Genomic DNA, 22,032 nt, shown 5'->3' with positions numbered 1-22,032 from the left:
TCAGTGACCTGGTGACTTTCCCTGTTATTAAATCATTCCTTTGTTTCCCTGTATAAGGTCCTGTGAACTTTGGTCCTGTCTTTCTCACTTTTGGTCCTTCTCTTCTCATGGACTTCCTATGTCCTGTGCAAGGACCCATATTTCTCATGCCCCATGGATGAAATATACCTCTTGCTCCCAGGGCCCTAGATGTTCACAATCTAACTGGTTTGAGGGCTTCTTCTAAGAAGGTGTTCCTACCTCTGTGGACCTGCATGAGGCCAGGATGACCTTCCTGGATGTGGATGTGGAGGTGGTTCCCCACCACCAGCCAAAGGGATTCCACAGATATCTTGCAGTCTAGGGACACTTAACTTTGAGAAATTTATCTTTGGGTTTAGATATCTGTCTGAAAGGTGTTTTTCTATGGTCTGACTTTAATAGGTCCCCTTCTGCCCATATCATGGTCAAATTCAACCTCAAAGTCCTGTTTTGGGGATTATGAGGGAGGAGCCAGGCATGAGAAAAGCCAGTATCTGAAAGTAACACGTTCAAAATGGAGAAAGAGAATTAAAGCTATTGTAAAAAAAAGGAATGTTGTAATCTCCTGATTTGATTAACTGCCTTCTTTTATTCCTTCACTTCCAGGGATGCCTTAGTCATATTCAGTTCCCAAAACTATTTTCCTTAAGCACAATAACTGTAAGTATTATTTGTGGGTGCTAATGTTTGCTTTTTTAAAAATATCACACTGTAGTTAGAATTGCACAAGACACATGAGAGATACTTAAAAAGTAACCGCCTTTTCTAGCTGAGTTCTATGGAATATAAATGAAAAAAACAAGAAAAATGTTTTATTATTTCTCAAGCATCATGCAAATGTAAAATATAAAACCTTCTTATACGGAAATGCACAGATGTAATGCAAACCGAGGAAGTTACAAGTTCAAAATGTAATTATTTCAGATACAGCAATTTTAATATCTACTATGGAAGATGGTTAACCAATATTGTCTGTTATCTCCTCCATGCTTCATTTTTCTCTACAGTTCTCTCTAGCTAATCAAAAGGCAAAAGGAAAACATTGTAGGAAAACAGTGATACATAGTAGAAAATGCAATAAATTTTTATTTACCAACTGGCAGTTATGCATTTACATTGGTAGAGAACATACTCTTATAGAACAAAATATATTTATTACATATATAGAAACTAATTTTCAACTCTTAAATATCCTGCATTATTAAAAGTACCAATCAACAATGAGAATGTACTGCAACTACACACACCAAGATAGATAAACATTGTCAACTTAAGGTTAAGCAAAAGCAACTAAAGACAAAAGTGAATCTACCATACTAGTCCATTAATGAGAAGGTCAACCACACACAAAACTTACCCAGGGTTTTAGAGATTAAGATAGCAGTTTCCCTATGGGTGGAAGCAATGCCTGGAAGGGAGGTGTGTGTCTGGAATTACAACAATATTCTGCTTCTTGATCTAAGTGCTGGCTTCCTGAGGGTGTCCACTTTGGGAAAATTTATTAAGCTATGCTCATGTAACATATACACAGATGTCCCACTAGCTGTCTGGCTAGTTTTGCTTATGATTTTCACGTGGAATCCTGATTAATGGGAAGTGTGTATTTGGTAAGGATACACCAAATATTTTGGCTCTATGTGAGTTACTGTTTTAAGTTCTGTTAGAACTAACACGAACAGATTTTATACTTTACTTATTGGAAGCAAGCAGATGATGTGAATTCATGAATCACTGGCTAAGCCGAGTGAATGGTCTTAAGTGACTCTAAACAACCTTGTGATGGTCATAAATGTCCCTATGTTGTCAGTGGGATGCTATGAGTTGGAGTGGTGTTGCAAGTGGTCATTTCTAGTGGGTAACAGAAACCACATTTTGTGTGACACAGCTAAACTTGCTGTGTCATATTTTTTTCGCATAACTTAACTGAAAGATAATAGCCAGAATGTTATAATTAAAGGCCATAAATGCAGTAGCTGCTTTGTGTAAAAAACAACTTTGACATTTAATTACCTACCTAAGGCTGTAATTTCATTAGAATCATGGCATAAATACTGTTTAAAGAATGCCTCATAAATCTCTTTGGATTACTGGGGAAAAAAAGCAATCTTTTTTTTTATATCTTTTCTCGCTCTCTGTCAAAAGTGATAATGGCAACAACAACAGGAAAAAAAAGTAAAAGAAAAGGAAAAAGACAAAAGGAAAATGACTTTTTAAAAACTTTTATGATTTCATAAATGAGAAACAAAATCAGTCAGTGTAGCACCCAACAGCATTTTCATTCCTTGAAATGCCTTTCAGTCTTAGAAAATGTGGCTTAGCGCTCATGAAAATGAAAGATTCAAAGCAATGACTAATATAAAAGTTTTTTTCAGGCAGGTATTCTGCTACCATCAAAGAATATTGCCTAGTGATTGAAAGCATATATATTGCAACTTTATAGTGAACCATTGTAAACTTTTTATCTTTAAATGGACCATCATCTCAACCCCTAGGCCTAAAATAAGTAGTTGGCCATAAATAAGCTTTCAGAGTGCTGACAGAAAATATAATACTGAAGTTACCCTTGGTGGCTGCTTTTCTCTAAAAGTTAAAATAAAAATAGATTTCTCAGAAAGACTTTTCCTAATCCAAAATTTCATTACTTAGATTTATAATGGGCAATTACCTACCATGTTAATGTAATGATTTTGGCATTTAAAGAAGAATGAAAATTCAGCAGGTTAATTATATTAGTGAAACTTGAGAGGGTAATAATACTTATTGGGAGAGAAACTATAAGGCAGTGGTAAAAATGGATGTATGTAGCAAGGAGTATTCTTAATTTTTACCTAAGTGGATAGAATAAATTCCTCATGCAATAAATTTATATTTTTCCTTGAGAGAAGATGACTGATATAGAATTTGATTAAATAATAAATTATTCCCAAAAAGCTACTCAAAAAGAGAATTCAGACAGTGTGTTCTATTGGTGAATTTTACAATGGGTGATACAAGTGCCAATCCCAGCTACCTGCTGTGTGGCCCTTCAAAGCTCAGGCCATTTTCTGGACCTCAGATTGCTCCTCTGGGAATTTAGGAGCATGGACAAAATTGTAAAGTTCTCTCCAAAAGTCTAAAATGCAATTTCATTGTTTTCTTATGCTTAATCAATTTTAACAGAATACATAATTGGGCACAGGGAGTGGCTTACAACCTATGCTTTGGTAGCAGAGAAAATACTAAATGCTCTCCTAGGTCCATGTGATGTCTTAAAGGAGAGACTGGATGGAAGAGTACATGGTGGAAAGCAGCACAGCACGTAACCAAACCAGGTGAGAGGTCTTTGTGATACCGATAATTTTACTCTCTGGCTATGCTGCTGTCACCAGATTCTCTCTCCTTTGTCTTACAGCAAAAGCTGCTGTCTATGAATGAATGCATATATCACATATTAATAATTTATGTTTAAAATTAAAATTTTCCAATATTCTCCCTTGACCAATGTAGCCATAATTTTTAAAAATTAATTAATTAATTAATTGGCTGTATTGCTGCTCTCTCTAGTTGTGGCGAGCGGGGGCTACTCTGTTGCGCCGTGGGGCTCCTCATTGCACTGGCTTCTCTTGCAGAGCACGGGCTCTAGGGACATGGGCTTCATTAGTTGTGGCACATGGGCTCAGTAGTTGTGGCTCACGGGCTCAGTTGCTCTGCTAGCCCTATGTTTTAAACAGCTTTATTGAAGTATAAATGACATACAATGAACTATTACTAAATACTATTTTGAATGTATAATTTGGTAAGTTTGGTGTACCTTCAGTATCTTGATTGTGGTGATGGTTTTACAGGTGTAAATGTAGTTCAAAACTGGATTTCTTCTATTCTGATTTGATTGAAATATTCTTTCTACTGTAATAGTCTGCCTCCTTGCTTCACTCAGTGCACTTAATCTTGTAAAATTTATTAAGATAAATATTCAGTTTAACAAATCCACATTGGAAACATACATAATCAATAGGCAAGTCAGGGTTATCCACTTAAAGTTGCTATACAATTATTTATCCATTATTTGATTTATTCAACAAATATTTCTTTCATTATAAGCCAGGAGCTCTACTAGGCATCAGAAAATTACTCAACTATTACTAAACTGAATGAGAAGAAGAGGCTGTATTCTCTGTGACCTTGTGGTTTCATTGGAGATATAGGAGATATAGTTTTGTTGGAGATTGAAGTAATAGATTGGGGGATGAGATACAAAATAAACACATGGTGCTCTGGGAATAACACGAGAGTTCTTACCCAATCTTGTGGAAGACTTCCTGGAGGAAATGATGTCTGAAAACAAGTAGGATTTATCCACTGAAGGGAGAAGTATGTGAGAGTGTTCAGAGAAGAGGTGACTGAATTTGCAAAATACCCAAGGGGAGATAGACAATGAAACCTGGAAGCAGTCCAGCACATCTGAACCTGGGAGTTAAAGAGTTTATCAGGATTTGGAACATGGGGCCTGGTGGATGGTGTTAGAACACCTAATCCCCTGGTGTGGAAATTATGAGATTAAAATTTGATCGGAATAAAATCCCAGTGACCATTTTGAGAGTTGTGGCTTGAGTCTGTGTGTGATATGTTAGCTTAAATGAGATGAATGAAATTGTGAAGCAAACAAGTTCAAAAAGTATTTATGAGATTGACATGGTAGGTCTTAAAACAGAGAAGATTAAAGAGGAGGGAGGACTTTGATGAAAAACAAACATCAAAGCTACTGCCCAGGTTTCTGGTTCGACCAAAGGGATAGATCATGATGTTACTTATAGAATTAAGACTTGCAGGGGACGGTGTGGGTTTGGTTTGTTTGATCCATTGTATATTCAAATTGACATGTCTCGTTGATAATTAGTTAAATACTTAGGTTTAAACCTCAGTAAAGAGATCAGAGCTGAACGGATTATTTGTCTTTCTTTTTATTGAGATATAGCTGACATATAACATTGAGTTTAAGATATACAATGTATTGATTTGATACATTTATATTCTGCAATATTATTTCCACCATTGTGTTAGCTAACACCTCTCTCACATCACTTAATTATAATGTTCTTTTTCTTTTTTTTTTCTTTTTTTTGGTAATGAGAACAATTGACACTGTCTCTTAGCAACTTTGAAGTTGACAAAACAGAATTATTGGTTATAGTTAGCATGCTGTGCATTAGGTCTCCAGAGGGTATTTAAATACTAGTTGAAAGTTTGCACCTTAAACAACCTCTCCCCAATCCCCCCACCTCCCAGGCCCTAGTGACCGCCATTCTACTCTCAGTTTCCACAAGTTTGGCTTTTTGAGATTCCACTTGTAAGTGATATCATTCCAGCCTCTAGCTATATGCTCTGTGATCCTATACTTGAAGCCTTGACAATACCTTAAATGCAGAGTAAAATTTTCTACAGTTACACTATTTTTTTCTTTCATATACGTTTCTGAATTTTCCAAATTCCATTTACTACACATATATTATTAAACAGAAATGTCAAGCTTGAAATCCTTATAATTTAAAACTTTCAATCTTAAAACCTGTGCTAAAGGTCTTTGAGTCTCTGTCCTCTTTAGGAAAACAAAGAAAAGACACATCATGGTTCATTTGAAGTAAATCATAAAAAGAAAAACAAATATTGTATGTTAACACATATATGTGGAATATAGAAAAATGGTACAGATGATCTTATTTGCAAAGCAGAAATAGAGACACAGACATAGAGAACAAACATAGGGACACCAAGAGGGGAAGGGATGGGTGGGATGAACTGGGAGATGGGGATTGACATATATACACTATTGATACTATGTATAAAATAGATAACTAACCAACCTACTGCATAGCTCAGGGAACTCTACGCAGTGCTCTGTAGTGACCTAAATGGAAAGGAAATTCAAAAAAGTGGGGATATAGGCATATGTATAAGCTGATTCATTTTGCTGTACAGTAGAAACTAACACAACAATGAAAAGCAACTATACTCCAAAAAAATTAATTAAAAAATAAAGAAATAAAGCTGAAAAAAAGAAACACATGAAAAATAAAACAAAGAAATAAAAACAAAAATAATCATGCAGGGAAATAATTGAATTAATATCAAAGTCCCCACACATAGGCTTCCCTTGTGGCGCAGTGGTTAAGAATTCGCCTGCCAATACAGGGGACATGGGTTCGATCTCTGGGCCAGGAAGATCCCACATGCCTTGGAGCAACTAAGCCTGTGCGCCACAACTACTGAGCCCATGTGCCACAACTGCTGAAGCCTGCATGCCTAGAGCCCGTGATCTGCAACAAGAGAAGCCACCACAATGAGAAGCCTATGCACTGCAATGAAGAGTAGCCCCTACTCCCTGCAGCTAGAGAAAGCCCACATGCAGTAACCAAGACCCAACATAGCCAATAAATAAATAAATAAATAAAATTAATGAAGTCCCCACACAGTACCAGGTATATACGATTTTTTTCTTTTAGTCTGTGAGATAAAAAGCATGGTCCACATTAGAATTATGTTTTTAGTTACGTGTATGGTGACCTCTATGTGGAAGATAAACAGATTTTTCCACCCCTTTATTTATAGACAGTAGTATTTTAATAGAAGGATTATTAATCTTCAAGTAGTTTAACACTACAGATAATGAAATAGCTTTATAAATCATGGATATTGATCTGAATAAGTCACTCATCCAAGAGATTAAAAAGAAAAAATTGAGTGAAGTTGTAGAACAAAACTAATGTTTCAGTTTTTCACTTTTAGGGATGGAAACACCAGGCGATTGAATGAGGAGATACATTTTCAATCACATTTGTGAGTCTAAATATAATTTTACAAGAAAATTGGATGCCAGAGAGCAACATAAAAAATAGATATTGATATGAGTGTTTACGTTCCTATGAATAAAGTTCTTTTATTATGACACTTAATTATTTTTATGTGAATATAAGACCCTGAGGTAGTGATAACTGTTTTTCACAACGTAATCTGACAAAAGCATCCCCATGAAAAAGAATAATTGTATGATTTTTAACCTAGTTTAGATCCTGGTTTTGACTGATTCCTTTATCTGCTATTCTATGTAAAGTATTTAAATATTTATAATTTTGATCTTAGCTGCATTTGTCTTGTTCTTATTCTAAGGTAAGGGGATATCTTTCTTCTCCTTTCAAAATTCTGTATTGTTTTGTGTCAGTGACTACTGTTGAATAATAAATCACCCCCATATTCAGTGGCTTCAAACCATAGAAAGTTATTATTTTACCTGCATCTACATTGATTTGATGGTTTCACTGATTGGCCTGGGCTAGTCATGCATCTGTGGTCAGATTTCTGGGAGCTGGCTGGTCTGGGAAGACCTGGGCTAGACCTGCTTGACTCTGCTCAACTCTACCTGGTCCCTTGTGGCCCAGAAGGTTAGCCCAGTCTGGTTTCTCATGGGGGCAGGACCACCAAGAGAGACAGCAGCAGTGGGCATCTAAGAGCTAAGTCAAGTCACAGGATTGGTCCAGATTCAAAGGGAAAAATTGCAAAGTCATGTTGCAAAGGATGAGGGAGCATAGGAAGGCTTGGAGAATAGGGACCATTTTTGGACTTCAATCCTAACCCGTATTGTGTGCTTTATTTGTTTAGCTGATTACAAATCATTCAGGAGTTGAGAAGGGATTTTTTAAAAGACAGTTGCCGTTGGTATTAAAGAAAACATAAACCATTATTTTAATATTTTCTTTATTGTTGATTCTTGTTGCTCGTTGCAAACTATACAGTGAGTTTTAAATATTTTATGTTAGTTTTAATTTTCATATGTTGATATCCTATTTATTTTTGAGCGCTTGTCAAGCAGTATATTTTACAGAACAAAGATGAAGCATCATCTGCTTTACATTCAGTGAGTTCAGTTTATCAGGAAGATGGTAAAGATACAAGAAAAAAATACATCATGATTTTCTAAAAGCTGTGTAAAATTCACTATGGAAATCATGGTGGAGGAAGAACTAGGCCTTTCTGTGAGAGTTAGGGGATGTTTTCATTAGACGCAAAGGCTTGATCTCCAGCTAGAGATGAACAGGAGTTCATTATATAGAGGGGGGAAGGGCAGGATGTGCATGTTACATACAGGAACCAGTAAATAAACCAGCCCATCCAGCAGTCAGGAGGAGAGGGCTGAAGCTGAAGTCAGAAAGTTGACTGAGACTAGATGGTGAAGGGCCTTGTAGACCCTAGTCAGGAACATGGTCTTATTTTCTGTGAATTTGCAACATCTGAATCCACAAGATATTCAAACTATGATATTTTTATGTTTTGTGGATTCAGAGATTTGTGTTTTTTGAATTTATATTTTGTGGATTCATAGATTTACATCCAGAAGGCATATCTTTTCCTATCCCACCATGCTTTTTCTTCCCTCCCAAGTATTTTCTAATCTGACTTTGAACTCTAAGAAAGTGATTGAGCCATATTTTCTTATTCCTTTCCTACCCTCATCTTTATTTTTTTTTGAGAAACAGTATCTTTCTTATTTGCCACAACCACCAGTTAAGCAAGTGAACTAGCTTATGACCTCTGACCTTCACTGCTTCAGTCTTTTATGTCATGCTGCATAAAAGACAGCAGTAAGACCCAATTTGGATTTGGGTTTCAGAAATTAAGCAAAGGCCATTTTAGGCCTATGAATGTACTCCTCATTCCATAATTCAGCATTTGCCAAAGCCTAACATAGGAGTTTCAGCATTAGTTCCGTTAATAGAAAGTGTTAATTTGCTTCCAGTTTGATATTTCTTTAGTGCAAATAGCTTTCAGGGTCTTGTAGTAGAAGAGAGCTTGTACTAGGGCAGACCTGTGCATCCCTGGTTCTGGGATATTATATATAACGTCATTTCCTTCAATGCTACCATTGCCCCAAACACATGAGTTATCAGAATTTCAGAGCTAGAGAAGATAAATTTCCTAGATTGTGAGCTCCCTGATATCTGGGATGGAGTTTTGTTTATTATTGTTGTTGTTGTTGCTGTTATTATTACTTTAATTCTAGGTTTATTGTCCAGTCAACCGTTAGTGCTCAAAAGATTACTATCACGTGAGTCTGTTGAACTTTCCTATGTTATCAAAAGGGAAAATGTGCTTAGTGTCACAGTCTCCATTCATCATAATGTTTTCTATTGAGGTTTAATTGCTATGCTTTTCCAGACATTTTTTCTCGAATTTATTTGTAACTTTATATCTCTTTGCTCCTCTATCAAGAATAGTGTGATGTTCTAATCCTGGTCAGTGATACCATTTATGTCACTATTTTCCAATGCTTTATTGGTAATCCTTAAAAAAATGAGGCAAGATAACATAGTTCATCCATAGATATTTTCAAAATTAGGCTGTTTACTTTGGAGATCACAATACAGTCCCTCATTAAGTAAAAAATTAGCTCAATTGGTTTAAATTGATGCACCAAAAATCTCTTTTCTACCTTGAAGCTATTTTACTAATTTTAGTAGAGAAGCTGATAATTGCTTCCCCACCTGTACCCTCTTTGTAGGTAATCTGCAGCCAACTGAAGTTCCAATCATCCCTTTCTGCCTTTATTTATTTATTTTTTTGGTAGCATGTGATCCTTTAATGCCAGTAACAGCAGTGAAGTTTTGACTTGAGGAACCTAATATATAACAGTGCTGAGTCTGATTTTATAAGAATTTGAACTAGAAACCTTAGAGTTGAGCCTAATTAAATTATGCCAGGTATTGAACTTAAGTTCATTCCTTTGGATGTAAAACCAGAGTGGATGATAGGGCATACTAAAGCCATTGAGGAAAAGGCATAACTCATTAGGAGACTTGTGTCTGTAGAGATGTAGGCGAGCACGTTAGATAATACAGTGAGATGCAGAGATGACAAGAAGGGATGGTTTCAGTCTCTAATTTTCAAATTCCAGATCCATGTACCTTGGGTGTACATTTTCCCCTATTTTCACAAATATTTAGAAGATCATCTATGCGCTTTAACAAAAGAAAACCCCTATACCTATATCGGCACAAATGTCTTTCTGTTATTGCAATTAAATAATAACTAATACATTCTAACTTTTGAAGCTTCTAAGTTCACCATTAGAAATACCTTTTCCAAAATGTATTCCAAAGATATTTCTTTCTAGATTTTTTCAATATTGTTTTGTAGCTGAGATTAGTACTGCTAGAGATGACTTTCTTCAAGCCACTCTATTTTCCAGTTCTTAGCATGACCTTTGGTTACAAAGAGCAGCTGCTCCATCAGACTCTGAAATATTGATAAGGAGCACTATCTAGCTGGTGAACCATCAAGCATCACTAGGCAAGTGTTTGAAAGGAGGCTTTCTGCTCAATTTTCCATTCTGCAAATGTGTGTTGGCTTTAAAGGTCAAGAATGGTACCACAGGGATTTTTGATTGCATTAACCAGATTTCTCAGCTCTGAATCACTTTCTTTCCAAAGCTATGGAAGCAAAGGCTCTAGAAAAAGTTTAGTCATTACCCTTTATGCTATTACCTTCACTTCTTTGCCTGTCTGGCAAAATGCCTAATATTGGCTGACATTGGAAGAGAGCTCTTCAATTCCGCCTTGGTAGAAAGGGAAAGAGAAAATCAAAGAAAAACAAAATACAATGGGCTTCAGAATATTTCTTTCTATTTTCTATTGTTTTCCAGTGACTGATTTTCTAGAACTCTGATCAAAGATGTTTAAAAAGGCCAAATCAGAGCTTCTACACAATTTAATCTGTTGATTAATCAACCCATTTATTTATTTATGAAGAGACATATGTGGCATTGAAATATTTCTTTATTTCCTCAAGGCAAAATAATTCTTTGCTTTCAAGAAACTTATATTTTATTCTAGGAAATATATACATCTAACCTGAAAATACCAAACACATGCTTGTATACAGGCCTGTGTAAAATATAAAATAGTTATTTTATAGAATAGTTATTTAAGCCATTAGTATTGTTTAATATGACTTTAAGGAAAAACACAACCATGGCGAAGATATAATTAATTCTCACATTTTTTTCATTCACAAAATGTATTGGTTTCTTTGGCTTAATGCACTCATCACAAGTTTTTAATACTTCATGTAAAATCTGCACCTTTGATTTTTTTTTCTTTTTAAACTAGACTATTTGCAGTTTTGTTCAAGTTTCCTTCATGTTTAAATATTAATCCCTAATATTCTGGGCTCCCTTCTTGTGTACAGGAATATTACTCCCCCATGATATCTTTCTAGGCATATATTTTTTTACAGGCTTTGCTATCCTTTTCCCTGTTCCAGTAACATCTTAATTTCAATGTGAGCAGTCCTGGTCATGCAATGCTCTTGTCTGCCCAATGTGTCTTTCCCTTTGTCTTTTATGGCTATCTGCTTATAGACATGACCCTTCCTCACTTCATGTACTTCTGGTGGGAGAATCAACAATGATGTTTACTTCCCCTCGACCAAGGGATTGGCAGCTAGCCCAAGCCAGGCTAATGAATTTATTATTTAGAGGTGCCTCTATGGCTTCTGGCTTCAAGGGGACTTGTGACTTCACTGGTTGGGTTGGGATTCTAGTAGAGATATGGGATGTGAGCATCTATCTCACACACACTCTTCTTCCTAGATTACTCCTAGGGTTATACTTTAACAAAAAGATTTGCAAAACAATGGGCTCTACTCAAGGTGTGAATTGAATAGTCCCTTCTGCTTATTTTGGTTCTGAATCATTATTATCCTACTTAAGAAATCTCAAGTCAGGAATTTGAAATGAAAGAGAACAAGTCTAACTTTTAGGCTACCCTGTCCCCCACCTGCCCATGGAGGGGAGGAGGAGAAAAGGTGAAGGGAGGCCAAATGCATTGCAGACTCTGCATCTCAAATAAGTGAGTCCCTATTGTCCTTCTGCCTTCACAGCCCTAAAAAAGTCAGACTCAGCTTTCTGTGCGTTGTTGTATGAGATATTTCGAGTGATCCTGCAAATTATAGCAAGTAAAATGGTACATATAAGACATAAAAATGAAGGATATATTTAATGAATGGACATGAAGGTAAGAAATCATCAGATTCCCAAACTACAGTGAAAGTAGAATCCCTGGGAGAAAAATAACAGCTAGAACTAACTTCCACTCAGAGGGTTTCTGAAAACCTTGAATTTTGACTTTAATAGCCAAGTATACCATATATGACAGATGATAACACTTAGGGTTTCTTTAATGTGGTGAAGCTAATAGGGTGAATAAGAATTAGACTCTGCCACCCAGCAGGGTGATCCAGATCCTTCTAGATCCACATGAGCTAGATAATCAAGAGAAGGAAGAAACTGAGATTTCAGAACAATACAAATAAAAAACATATCCCAGCCTAGACACATTCCAGAGAAATTGTAGAACCCTAAAGCAATAGAGAAGATTTTAAAAAGTGGTGGATAAGTTTAGAGGGGGAGGTCATCTTCAGAGTAAGGAAAGACTGACTGCCTCTCCATTGCAACAGCAAAGGTAGAGTTACATCTGTATTGAATTACATCTGTATTTAAGGAAAATATCTGTTAACTTAGAATGGTATTCCCAACAAATGATCTTTTAGGAAAGAAGGTGAATAAGGACATTTATAGACAACAAAACAGAGTTTACTGCTAACCACTCTCCTTGGACATGGGGAAATGGATAGTTTCTAACAAAAGAAGGAAGATTGAGTAAAGATGAGTAAAATGAGCAACTGTCGATTACATAAAAGCGAGAGCAAAAAGGATGGATAAAGCCATATGTAAATTAAATTTTAAAAATATGTGCATTAAATAGATGAAGTAAATATAAGGAAATAGAGCATGTAACACCCCAACAAGCAGAGGAGAAAAGAATAATGTTTGAACAACAACACTCAATACATACAGAAGTTGGGAAAGGCGAGGAGGATGAGGTGGGGTTTTTAACACTCGTCCTGCTGGAAGCACAGGTATCAGCAAGCCCTAAACAGCTGTCAGTTACCACATTAGCTGGTCCTTTGAAATTAGAATATGGACTAATTAACACCTTAGAACTCAGCTGATAACCTCTTGTTGTCATTTCCAGGAAAACAGAAACAACTTGCACTACCATTTGTCAAAATTAATTGAGAAGGGCAGAGTTCACCTGGAATAATTTTTTGAGGGTGGAGAGAGGGTTAGCATTAATACAAGTGAATTTTATATGAAGTGGGGGCTGTGAACCATTCTTTTATTTGCTGCAGCTTTCATATTTTCTTTGGTACAAAGTGTACAGACTGATTTTTTTCTAATTGAAAAGCATTTCCTACTGTAATGATGTACAGATTTGGGTTCTATTCTATTCACTACAGGGCATATTTTATAAAATAAAAATTACTGGGGTGGAGATACATTAAGATTTGGGGATTAACATTATACACTGCTGCATATAAAATAGATAAAGAACAAGGACCTACTCTATAGCACAGGAAACTATATTCAATATCTTGTGATAACCTATAATGGAAGAGAATCTGAAAAAGGATACACACACACACACACACACACACACACACACGGGTGAGTCAAAAATTATCCACACGCTGGTTATATTAAAACTGTAGATTCTACAGCCAGAGTGCAGATAATTTTTAACTCACCCTCATATATACATATATATATAAAACTGGATCATTTTACTGTATACCTGAAACTAATACAACATTGTAAATTAACTATATTTCAATAAAAATGGTTATAAAAATAAAAATTACTGTATTATATTCTTGTATATGTCAGGTATCTTGCAATGTACAACACAAAGTCTTGTTTCAGAGTGTTTCAATATTATTTTCCTTAAAATAAATACTGTGCAAATACTGGCCTTCTTCTGAGATTAGTGTTACTATTTTATTTTATTTTTTATTTTTATAAATTTATTTATTTATTTATTTATTAGCTGTGTTGGGTCTTTGTTGCTGCACACAGGCTTTCTCTAATTGCGGTGAGTGGGGGCTACTCTTTGTTGCAGTGTGTGGGCTTCTCATTGCCGTGGGGCTCTAGGTGCGCCAGCTTCAGTAGTTGTGGCACGTGGGCGCAATAGCTGTGGCTCACGGGCTCTAGAGCACAGGCTTAGTAGTTGTGGTGCATGGGCTTAGTTGCTCCACAGCATGTGAGATCTTCCCGGACCAGGGCTCGAACCCACGTCCCCTGCATTGGCAGGCGGATTCTTAACCACTGCGCCACCAGCAAAGCCCCAAGTGTTACTATTTTAAAATGTAGATTCTCCAAATGTCAACAAAAATGTATTAGGTCAAAAAGAATATGAGGGTTATTTTCCTCAAAAATGTACACTTTAAGTATAATTATGTTGTCTTAGAAAAGTTTCTAATTTTCATTTAATGAACCTATAATATATTTAGCAAAATAAACTTACTAAAATGTCCTTTCATATTTATTTGTTTTTGTAGACAGGTGACATTAATTGATTATAATGAAAAATTATAAATTACTTCATAATTTAAGAGTCTAATCAAAGTAATTAGAACTCTGAGTGATTCAGTTATTTGATTTGATTAATTTGATGCATTATAATATTTTTATTTAGAGAAATCAAAAAGTTTGGATGAAACTGTAACAAGATAAAGAATATCAAAAAGTTAAACCTTGTTTTTAGGGACCTGAAATACCAAAGTATCTTACATCTGGATATCACATTAAATTTTTCCAAACTTTCTAGTATGTTGAATTATATAAAACAAGGAATAAGAACTGTGTTTAAATTAATTTATTCTTTACAAACTAGATTTCTCTTGTAAGTCTGCCATCTTTCTCATTTGGCCTTGTAAATAATATTTTTTTTATCATGTTCAGTGTGAAATATTTTTCTCTACACATTAAGCCTTATGTTCAGAAATGTATCTGTTTAATTTTAGAGTTTAAAAACTCCTTGTCATGTTGTTTTCCTTAGATTAATTTTCATTCATTTGAATTCCCTGATTTTCTGAATTACATCTATCATAGTGCTATGTCTTTGATAATCAGCTATTAACAACTTCCTTTATACCTTTTGATTTTACAATGCATTGCCATCCCCACAGAGCCATGGGCTAATTTAGTGAGTGTATGATTTATTTACTTCTTGTATCCAGTCCCAAACTTCCTTGCTTCTCCTTTGACTATGTGTTTCAGTTAAAAACAAAAAAACAAACAAACAAAAAAAAGTCTTCTTTACAACTAAAATAAAGTTTTGATCTGAATATCCAAAATAATTAAAGGTAGCACACACAAAATGCCTCTTCCCCCAAATAATTTTTTATCTGGTTAAGTTCTGCTAATGATGTATTTTGTTACCATGTGAAAATGGTTTTAGCCTTGCATTCATTTATTATTACAATGGCCTTTAAATGCTGTCTGCCCATCAACAGTCTAGAAGAACTCAGCCTGTATTATATGGCTGCTAAATCTTTATATTCCCAAATGAGAATAAAATATCAACTGGACAGAGAAAGATGACTCTGAGTATATGCAATGAGACAGAAACAAGGCCATCTCACAGCCACAGAAACACCCAGATATCTCCCTCTTCCCTCCGACACAAATGTGTGCTTTTTTGGCCATGACAAGGCTAACTATACTTCATTCCTTGTGTCCTAGAGAAATATTATCAAAATTCATTTATGTTAGTAATACTATTATGTTAATAATTGATCATGCAATACTATATATTATAATACACATAATATATAATTATATAATATATTTGCATATCATGATATACATTATAAAATATACATCATAATATATAAGAATATAATTTTATTTATATAATTGCACTTGCATTTATATTACATAATTATATTTATAATATATTTCTATTTATTTTTATAATTAATAACGTTATTATTATTTGTATTATTATCATAATATTGTCCCTCTTTTTTGACCGTGCTCATACAGGACTGACATCTGCTTCTTAGAATTACCCAACACAGGTCCAAATATCCCATGAACCCCTTTTCGAGTCCCTCTTACTGAGATGCCCTATAGTTTCTCTGAAGTGTGCTCGCCCTTGTGATATATATGTACCAAAATAAATGAACCTGACTTTTTTTACGTAGTCATTTAAGGTTTTACTGCAGGCATTACATCATACATTTAACCCGAATCTGAAGAATAAGCATAAGCTGGAGCATATCTTTATTTCCTTGTTAACCTCGGAAGGGCAATTAGTGGAGCCCCTGTGATCTTAGAGTATCTATCAGTACATTGTGGGAACACAATGTCAACCACATCACTCGCATCACTTTGAGATCAAATGAGAAGATAATTATGTATGAATTATAAAATGCTACTCAAATTTTCGTTGCTAATGTTATGATATTCCATTATCCTATTATTTAGGCAAAATTCTATTTTTGCTCACCCAGTGCCCACTGAGCTCTGGCCTCTTGCATCAGCTTTCACTGATAGAAAATACTATTACTTTCTGCACTGCATCTAGAGATAAGTCTGATTGTTTAATATGTGTTATCAATACTTTATTAATTAAAGACCCACGGCTCAAAAATAAATTTCTGTAGTTTCTCTATATACTTCTACTTTTTTTTATGACTGATGTTTTTTGGTAGACTCCATTGACCCTGATTTTAAGTAGTTTATATGAAGCAGAGTAAAATCTGCAAGTGCTCCAACAAGAAGAGTATTAGGTTTCCTAAATACAAGTGAAGCTCCCAAACATATCTGACTTCTGTAGTCATGGTTCTTAAGAAGAAGCAGGTTTCTATTTCAGACCTACTAAATTAAAATCTCTAGAGCTGCAACCCAATAATCTGCATGTTTTAGAAGTACCCCAGCTCCTGGCATACTAAAGAAAGAGATTGTAATGGAAAGTCTAGGCACCTATGCTTTTGACACATCTTATATGCATCTTAAATTTCTCCAAAAGTTTCACCTGTGGCATAAAATCTTACCTTTCAAATCACAGAAGAAGAAAAAATCCATGAATCAAAACCATTATCAAATAACCTGAACATTTTGTTTTCATATTTCCAAAAATGCTGTAGTATTTCAAGGAAAAGAAAAAAATTCAATTTTTTCTTACTCCAAAAGAAGTGATATCAGTTATAGAGAAAAGACTTGTGGTTGCCAAGGGGAGGAGAGTGGGGGAGGGAAGGATGGCAAGTTTGGGATTAGCAGATGCAAACTATTATGTGCCGGATGGATAAACAACAAGGTCCTCTGTAGAGCACAGGGAACTATGTTCAATATCCCATAATAAACAATAATGGAAAAGGATATGAAAAAGAATACATATGTGTACAACCGAATCACTTTGCTGTACAGCAGAAGTTAACACATTGTAAATTAACTATACTTCAATAAAATTTTTTTAAAAGTGATATAAAAATTATTTGATTGTAATGTATGACATCTGTAGTCGATTGAAAATTCTCCGTAGCCCTACCATGGTTTACACCAGCTTTAAAAATTATCATTAATGTAGAATAGTGATCAAGAAGTTTTTCTGTAATGGGTCACATGGTGAATATTTTAGACTTTTCAGCCATACAGTTACTATCTCAACTACTCAAGTCTGCCATTGTAGCACAAAAGCAGTCCTTAGTGTGCCAACCCCTGACATGGAAGTTAATCCCTTTTTTACTGATTATCGTTAAAAAATCTAAGTGTTTGTAAAATTTTTGAGACCATATGAGGACTTGGCATCTGATGCAGTACCTAGGGAATCCTAGAATTTAAATATTTTCAGTGGCTTAGGATGCTTATTTTTAGATTTTTCCTGAGAAGTGCACTTTTATTTTTCTGTTTCTTTAACATTTTAATTTATCTTAAATCCATTTTACTATTGTAATTGCAAACAAATGTATTATCTAGCAGAGAGAAGAGTAGTTATTTACCAATACTTCTCAGTGTTCATGTATGAACTAATCTAGTCATAAGCAAAACTGATCCTTTATTAGCATTACACATTTATACTATAATCACTCAAATGAGTTATTTTCATGGATAGATTTAATTCGGCATTAAATATTGACCTAAATATTAATATTTCATCTTACTTTAAATATTTTTAGATAATACACTGTGACATGGGATTCGAGCATGTAAATATTTATATCACACGTCAATTTTTATACTATTTCATTTGAAAATATTGTCATTAAGAAAATGATAAAACTAAATTAATAAATACCTTTTCCTCTGGCTCATGCATTTGGACTATATGAGCATATTCTATAACCCAGAAAACACATTTCTAAAAGCCTTGCATGCAGAAATGTCACAAATATCAAGACATTTCTGAAGATCTCAATAACATGAGCATCCTAAAAGTTGGCTCAAAAGTTTGGGTGTTCCCCAGGTGGGATCTGAAACTGGCCTCTGTACGTGGAGGGCGAAGAGAGACTGAAGAAAGAGGCAGATCTTTCCAGATTGGTCTGTGGTGGTTTTAATGAGCAAGGGAACTTACATACGAGGCTTGTTTTGGGCATTGCCAGATCTCCACAACCAACCACCAGAATCTTAGAAGTTTACGGAGAGGCCTTAAGAGGGTTCAGTCACGTGGACCATCCAGATGGTCTCAACAACACACTGCTCTCTCAAGGCTGCATCCTTGAAAGGGCTCTGGCTCTGGTAACCGTGGCAGAAGGTACATGCCAAGGGCAGGGGAGGCCCAGTTGACAGCCTCTCATTGCTGGCAGGTCAGTGGTCATGCCCTCTCATGACCGCTTCCAAGATATCACTCCTCATCCCCCTGTTCCTGATTCCTTCACTTCCCAAACAAACTACTTAGCCTTCTGTCTTTGTCAGAGCATCTGCCTTTGGAGTAATTCAGTCACGGTGCAAATCTGATAAATGTCATCCCTGTGACAATTGTTTGATCAACAGTGATTATGTTACTCTGAGATAGCAAAGCAAACATAATTTTCAGCATTTTGGATTGTTTTAAGTTGATTAATAGGTAAACTTTGAGTATTTGGACACTTTCTAAGGGAGATTAAAACCTGTAAAGTGAGAAAACCAAAGAACTTGGTCACAGAGCAGTGTTTTGCTTATCTTTTCTTTTTCTATATAGAAAAGTAAATTATAAATAAGAGGGTAAATTCAATGTGATTTATGAGTTACTTATAATATGCTTAAATTAGTATATTTTAAAACTAATTTTATATTTCATTACATTTTTTTATGTATGTTAAGAACCTGCATATATGTATTGTCATGATTAATCAAAGTAGCCTGTAAATAATGAGAGATGAAACTAATTCAGAAGAAAATTGTTCTTTAACAGAAATGGAACATATTAGTGTGTCCTGCCTAGAAAACAGATGTTTTCAGCAGAACACTCTCATTTCCTGAGAGCATGTTAACTTATGGAGATTTTGATATTAATTTTGTCATGTTCTTAAATTGTTTTTATTTTTTAAAGGTTTTTAAAAAATTTATTATTTATTATTTATTTATTTATTTTTATTTATTGGCTGTGTTGGATCTCTGTTGCTTCCCACGGGGTGTCTCTAGTTGTGACGAGTGGGGGCTACTCTTCTTTGTGGAGCATGGGCTCTAGGGGTGCAGGCTTCAGTAGTTGCAGAATGTGGGCTCAGTAGTTGTGGCCCATGGGCTTAATTGCTTCCCGGCATGTAGGATCTTCCCGGACCAGGGATCGAACCCGTGTCCTCTGCATTGGCAGGAGAATTCTCAACCACTGCACCACCAGGGAAGCCTTTAAACTGCTTTTAATAAAATTTCCTAGCCTCTGCAAAAGGGAAAATTTGTTATAATTGTTGATTTTCATCACTTGAAGAAATCCTGTCTGACAGATTAATTATATAAACAAATGGCAATGATTTCTTGTCCTGAGGTACCTATGACTTGTATTCATCTATCACTGCAATAGTGTCTTCTCTGATAATTGTTTTTAACATTATCTTCCTAAAATCAGGCCCTGAATTAAAGGTGGCTGTTGGGTAGCACCAGCCTTACTCTAGAAACTCCTTAGTAAGGAGGGATACTAAAATAAGTTGGTATTAAAAATATTTATATTTTCTGTATTTTTAATTAGTTCAACAAGGCAAAGAAAAGCCTTTTGTATCAAGAGCATAATTTTAATATAACTATGTTTCAGCTATACTATATTTTACAATTGACATAAATCTGTTCTAATCATAACTCACATAAGAACTCTAGCACCTTATTTGCTAGCAAACTGATTGTTAAGAAAATATTGTTTTTAGTTATAAAATATACTTGTCAGTGTTGAAAATCTTAACACATGCTTCATAAGATAGATTAGATAGTCTGGGAATTTTGCAAATGCCCTCACTGGTCTAAATAATTTCTTACACTCAGGGTAACCATTAACTGACTGCATATTTAGGGATAGGGTTAGGGTTAGTTGTATTTCATGCTCCAATCAAAAATTCTATTTGCCTCTATTCTGATCTTATCTAATCTCAGTAGGTGGTTGGCATTATTCTTTTGTTATTGCTTAAAAGCTTCTGCTACAATATTGCAAAGCAGAAGTTAAATCTCCCGGGAGAAAAAACAAATGAGACTAGTCTCTTAGAACAGTTGGCAGAAAGTGTTGTAGCAAGTACTTCTGATGGCTGATAAAGGAAATAAGGCCATAGGCTCAGACCCTCAGCACCAGATGACATTGCTTTGGGAGCAGACATCTCACATATGGGGCCTGAGTCAGGATTGCCAGGTTTATTGCTGAAGCAGATGATTTCATGAGATGAACTGCTGACAAGACCAGACGAATAAGAATTAATTATATAATTCTGGATGGAACTGAAGAGGAAAATTTAACGGCAGTTATTTGACAAAATATGGTTGCTATTGTTTTAATGTTTGTTTCCTGGTGGGACTGTGACAAAACCTTTTAAAAAATCTAGCCATCAGTTTAAAAGGACTTGCTTGGGAAAATTAGAATGATACAACTTTTGAATACTGGATTCTTCTAATTGATCTCTCAGAATTCATAAAATCACTTTATGGGAAATTGTATGTGTATCATAAATGAATAATTAACAATACCTAAGAAGATGATTCTTTTGAAAATATAACGTTTCGATAATTCTTGTCTAAAAAATGGTTAACCATTGATCTAAGTGATTTTTTTCTTTCAATCTTTATTGGAATATAGTTTACACTGTTGTGCCAGTTTCCCCTGTACAACAAAGTGAATCAGCTGTATTTATATATACATTCCCCAACCCCTTCCTTTTGAGTCTCCCTCCCATCCTCCCTATCCCACCTCTCTAGGTCATCACCCATCATCGAGCTGATCTCCCTGTGTTATGTAGCTGCTTCCCACTAGCCATCTATTTTACAGTTGGTCGTGTATATATTTCAGTGTTACTCTCTCACTATATCCCAGCTTCCCCTTTCCCTGCTCCTCATGTCCTAAAGTCTGTTCTCTAAGTCTGCGTCTTTATTCTTCCTCTGATACTGGTTTCGTCAGTACCATTTTTTTAGATTCCATATATATGAGTTAGCATACGGTATTTGTTTTTCTCTTTCTGACTTACTTCACTCTGTATGACAGACTCTAGGTCCATTCACCTCACTACAAATAACTGAATTTCATTCCTTTTTATGGCTGAGTAATATTCCATTGTATATATGTGCCACATCTTCTTTATCCATTCATCTGTTGATGGGCATTTAGATTGCTTCCATGTCCTGGCTATTTTAAATAGTGCTGCAATGAACATTGTGGTACATGTATGTTTTTGAATTATGGTTTTCTCTGGATATATGCCCAGTAGTGGGGTTGCTGGGTCATATGGTAGTACTATTTTTGTTTTTCTGCGGAACCTCCATACTGTTCTCCATAGTGGCTGTATCAATTTACATTCCCACCAGCAGTGCAGGAGGGTCCCCTTTTCTCCACAGTAAGTGATTTTTTTGAGTCCTTTAATTTTATGACCAGTCATTACTTGGGTAGATGAAAAGCAAAACAGAACAAAACCAAAACCCCAATTTTTAACCATAGCCATGCCAGAGATTTAATATTAAAAGGAAAAAGCATTTGA

The sequence above is a fragment of the Hippopotamus amphibius genome, chromosome 15, assembly GCF_030028045.1.
Source record: "Hippopotamus amphibius kiboko isolate mHipAmp2 chromosome 15, mHipAmp2.hap2, whole genome shotgun sequence".
Classification (NCBI taxonomy): Eukaryota; Metazoa; Chordata; class Mammalia; order Artiodactyla; family Hippopotamidae; genus Hippopotamus; species Hippopotamus amphibius.
The sequence above is the reverse complement of the archived record's forward strand: the minus strand, read 5'-3'. Positions refer to the sequence as shown.